Below are 6,000 nucleotides of genomic sequence, written 5' to 3' on the forward strand. Positions count from 1 at the left end.
GAGTTATGTACTATTGCCTACAGATGGAGATCATGTCGATAAGCATGTGTTCAAAGTTTCAAAGCCACATGTCAATTAGTTTTGAAAAAAACATGGTCTTGTACGAAAACTGAACAATGATGCAATTTCAAAGTCCAAAAAGGGTCATCATTCAGCCAAAAAAGTTGACAGAGTTATGTCCTCTAAGCGAACAGTATTGATTTGCACTAATCCTTGCTGATCAATTAAAGACAATGCCAGACATAAATATGCTAACACCACACAAAACAAAGGTCTAGGGACACCATTGGAGCTATCCTGCTCTCGAAGAGAACTAGCACCTCGGAGTCATCAACAGGCAGCGGCTACACAAATGACACCCCGCGACACGGGAAGCAGTCCCTGACTTGTACAGAGCCAGGGAACAACCCCTGTGCTGAGAAACGTGCCATAGTGAGACAGCATACAAGCAGACAACCTAAAGATAACTAGTTCCACCGATACACATGGATAAACTACACCAAACTTGGCAATGGCGGCGGACCTTCTTGCATTAGTGCGTTGCAAATGCAAAGTTTATATACTACATGCATTCTCTGTCAACAATGCATTAATTTCAAAATTTGAATATGACATTACAATGAATATCATCAAGTTAAACTTTGTGATACATAATTTTGATACAATATCATAACTTTAAATAGATGTTTGCCCTATTTTACTGCTGAAATAACGTTTAATAATTAGTATTTGAAAAAGAAAAATTATAGCTTAAACGATTTTATTATAAAATTTATCTCCCTTTTTCACACATTTTTAAACAAAACAAGGAAGTAAAGAGATAGAAATCCAATTAGCCTAAAAATATACCACTTTTGTTATCAATAAGGTTTGTGGAAAATTGCCAATACATTAGTTTAACTATTGCATGAACTTTTTATGAATAACATATTATTTCAATATTGTCTGTTAAGTGTTATGACAGAAATCTTCTATGCCTTTGTTTATAATTTGGCCTATAAACATAAAATATATCTATTTCTGGTTAAATGCTATTTTCAACAATTATTTCCACAAATTTTTGCCTAAAGTTTGAATATTAATTATATATTTGTATCCATTGTTATGATTACCTTTCTTTATGGCTGTGGCTGTAGTTCGTTTGCAACATTGAAAATACGGTTTCTATCCATGTAATTATTCATAACATATGAGCCGTGCCATGAGAAAACCAACATAGTGGCTTTGCGACCAGCATGGATCCAGACCAGCCTGGTCAGGATCCATGCTGTTCGCTTTTAAAGCCTATTGGAATTGGAGACACTGTTAGCGAACAGCATGGATCCTGACCAGACTGCGCGGATGCGCAGGCTGGTCTGGATCCATGCTGGTCGCAAAGCCACTATGTTGGTTTTCTCATGGCACGGCTCAATTATAAATGGACAGCTGCTTTATGTATTTTAACATACAGCATCGAAAACCTTATGGAGCTTTAAGTATGACATGGTGTTTTTACTAGCAATAACTTGCTCCGGCTAGATCGCACAGTGGTAACGTATAAAAAATGCTAGATCGCACATTGATAAGGTATAAAAAGTTACTAGATTGTACATTGGTAACGTTCAGCCAAACTTGCTAGATCGTTTATTGGTAACGTGTTAAAGATTGCACATTGATAACGTAAAAGAAATTTCTAGACCGCACATTCATAACGTAAAAGAAATTTCTAGATCGCACTTTTGTCATTTATAAGAAATTACTATATCCCATATTGGTAACATTTAAGGTCGCAAATTGATTAAAAATAATAACTCGCTATATTTCAGGTTGGTCACGTATAAGTTTATTTTGTTTGTTTTTGGTTTAGCACCGTTTTTCAACACAACGTATAACCGCACATTGGTCACGTATAAGAGATTGCTAGATTGCACATTGGTAACGTATAAGAAATTGCTAGGTAGCACATTGGTAACTTACCTTATTAGAGATTGCTATATCGCACATTTGTAACATTAAAGAGATTGCTAGATCGCACATAGATAACATATAAGAACCTTTGCTAAAACTCACATCGTTAATGTATAAGAAATTGCTAGATCGCACATAGATCACATATAATAGATTTCTAGATCGCACATTGATAAGGTATAAGAGATTGCTAGATCGGACATTAGTTACGTGATTGCACATTGGTCATGTAAAAGAGATTGCTAGACCGCATATTGATAACGTATAAGAGACTGCTACATCGCACATTGGTCACGTATAAAAGCTTGCTAGATCGCACATTTGAAGTATATAAGAGATTGCCAGATTGCACATTGGTCACGTACAAGAGATTTCTAAATCATACATTTGTAACTTCTTAGAGACCTGATTTCTTGACACAAAATGTACGTGGCCGCAAAGTAACAAACAAAATTAGTTCTTCTAAAGAGCAAAAATACATAATTGACACCATTGTTTATTGCCTTTGCTTTAGTAAAAATGCAGATGCTGTATTTGCTGATCTATTATCACAAACAACTCTTGTTTCAATATATGATCTGCTTTGTGATGCATGACTACTCTTCTTGCTCTTTAATTGTGTGTTTTTCTCTATTTTGTCATCTTCACCTATATTAACATTCAGTCCATCCGCTTTGACAGATTTAAGTTGCTGCTTAGAATTAAATATTTAATGCCATTTAGCTCCGCTACAGTCTGTGCCTACAGTGTTTATATTTAAAATCTGCTGCATTAAAGCATATAGCTTGTCCATGTCAAAACAAACATTCTCCAAAATTATTTTGGAGTGAAATAAGAATGTTAAGAATAAGAATTCTAAATCCCTAAAGATGAACGTTTTAGCCATTTTAAGAACTGATTTAGCGATGAAGATGTAATTGTTGATGATGATGTTGAGCAGTTTATAAACAGAGTGGTATAATTTTTAATTCGTTGAAATGCTACACTCAGAAGTAGCTAAAACTTAGGTGTCCAAAGCTATTTATTCTTTAAATAGTAACAAACGTGGAGGTTATGAAATGCTTTTACCTGAAATATTCATTGAAGGCAGTACTTTATTATCACTAACTTTATGTAGATTGATTAATTATATTTTTACAAACGGTCTTTATCACAGTTGTAGGACTAAAGCAATTATAGTTCCGGTTTCCAAGAAGGCCGACCCGAGAGATGTAAATAATTACAGAGGTATATTGCTCACAAGTATTTTCTCAAAATATGTTCGATAATCCTTGATATTAGGCTACGTCAGTGGTCTGAAGTAAACAATACACTTACAGATAACCCAATAAAGGTTTAGAAAAGGTGAAAGCAACATCGATTGTATCTTTGTACTCATCTCTATATTTGATGAGGTTATAAAGCTTGTAAAAAAAAGAAGCTGTACACTGTATTCTTAGATTTGCGTAAAGCATTTGATATAATATTAAAGCTTGAAAAAAAAGTTGTACACTGCATTCTTAGATTTGCGTAAGGCATTTGATTCAACATTGGTTTAAAATAGTTCATATAGGCGTGTCATAGGATTTCTAAAATTCTTAGAAGTATGTATGAAAGTATTAAATTATTTGTCAAAGACAATGGTTCATTAACCGGTTTCTTCGATAGCTTTATGGACTTTAAGCAGGAGGAGCCATGCAAGAATACTTAGCTGATGATAACATTGATACATTAAGTATAGATGCAATACAAATGGGCCGTTCCATGAGAAGACAAAAAATCAAAATTGAGATAACACAATATTCATAATGAACATTACCTTTCAAATCTGACAATTTGAAGTAATTATCTACTGTTTCAATAGTTACAATGATTTGAAGTAAGCTACCGAAGGTTAGAGACCACCGATTGTTTTTCCATTAATTTCCATTATAACATCATGGCGTGTACGGCCTTCCAGAAATCGAAACATGTATATCTAATTACATTTTTTCAAGAACTATCTTGGTTCTACCAAAATATCGGACGAAAAGCATATGAATAGTGATACTTCATTTAAGTATTATTTTTCGTGTGAATGAGATGACCCCCTGTTTACATCGTTGGCATGACGTGGGGGGTGGGGGGGGGGGGGGGAGAATTCGTTTGTTAAAACTTGTTTTTGATGCACATTAAATGTAGCAAGTTTTGTCAAATGTAAAACAAAATACTGTGAATGGAGTATAAATTTCAATTTTGAAAAAAAAAAAAAAACTTCTTGGGTTTGTTTATTTGACTGACCAATCAGAACGGATAAATGTTACCTTATTCCTAGGTACACACTTACCTCATTCCCAGTAAGTCCCTGTACTTTTTTGAATTGTTGGACTCTGACCCGAAGACATTTTGAGACGTGACGTTAAGAATGTATTGAAACAGTATGACGTCGCCATGCAAGGCGTGTATCAAGTCATTAATGCAACAAATTTTGCGTATTACTCCCGTTTGAATATTTGGGAACAGTTTCAAATGATTTTAATGAAAAATAACTTTACCATATATTTTTTGTTTCATCACGGGCCTTTTATCCACATACCTCCATATTTTCATAATGCAAGGGTGCTTTGGAATTTCCGTTGCCATGACAACACAAATAACATTGATTTGTAAAATATGGTAGAATTTGATTTCCCTTAGATAACTGTATTACAATATACTTGTTTCTAGTTTCTGCATGAACATAAGAAAAACAGTGATTTTCCAGGATTTTAAACTACTTGTTACGCAATAATTATATCGTGTCACAGATACAGGTTTACTCATGGAACGGCCCGAATATATTTGTTATTATTTGTTGATGATATTGCTTTACAAGGGTTGATAAATTATATAATTTCTGCTGTAAATGGGTTATAGGAGTAAATGCAGACAAAACAGTTGCTGTGGTTTTTTATACAGGGTAAATGGCCACAGACTGTATCGATAAAGTATGTCAATACATATTCAAACGAGTTAAAACTTTTACATACCTTGGTTTTACCAATGAAATCATTAATATTCGTGGGGGACTAATTTTCGTGGATTTCGTGGTTGAGTCAATCCACGAAATTTAATCCCAACGAACAAGTAAGATTCTCATTCATTTTATGTTCAAAAGTTGAAATCCACGAATTTATATCCCCACGAAATTGCCTTTTCGACCAAACCCACGAAATTTCATGCCCACGAAATTTAATGATTTCACAGTAGTAGTTTCTATCAGGCCCAAAAGGCATTATCTACTCAGGCATTAAAAGCCATTTTCTCTTTTTGACAGTGTTAGTTTACATGTTACTTCATTTCTACGCTGTTACCGATACTGTGTTACGGATCTGAGATATAGGGTTTCCATATGATAGAATATCTGAAGCAAATGTTTATGTAGTAGTTCTAGTATTTACAGCAATGGTTGGCTAAACTTGACACATTTACTAAAATGGGTTATTATAAAGAATTTAAATTAAATTTTGTTCAAGAAAATTATTAAGCTTAATAAATAATGGCGCTCATGGAAATGCTTTAGCAAGCTCATAATTCAGAGACAGAAGAAAGTCGTTATAGAATTGTAGTTAGATGTAACAGAATACGTAGCCGATGTAATTTGAACAAGGTTGAATCAGAATTTCATTTTCTGTTGGTATGTCGCTTATACAGCGATTTGCGGTCAAATCTTTTGAATAGATGTTAATATTCATGACCTAATATGGCAAAGTTCAAACAACTGTTACCTACATTAAAAAATCTGTTCTTGTTGAGCTCGCGATGTTTGTTCATCTTGCTATGAAGGCTCGAATTGATAATGTTTGATGTATCCATCTTTAATGTATACAGTAAAGTTTATATACTATACGTTGTAATATTGATATATGAATGAATTTAAGTTAATATGCCTTAATACGGTATATATATATTATATATTTCTGATATTCATAGTATTGCCACGTTTGTTAATATTTGATATGCTTTTCAGTTCAACCGCCAAATGATGTGTTCTGGCAAAGGATATGTACGAATAAAAATTTTGACTTGGCTTGATAGAACGGTCATAAATAAATA

The sequence above is a fragment of the Mercenaria mercenaria genome, chromosome 5, assembly GCF_021730395.1.
Source record: "Mercenaria mercenaria strain notata chromosome 5, MADL_Memer_1, whole genome shotgun sequence".
In the NCBI taxonomy this organism is placed as follows: Eukaryota; Metazoa; Mollusca; class Bivalvia; order Venerida; family Veneridae; genus Mercenaria; species Mercenaria mercenaria.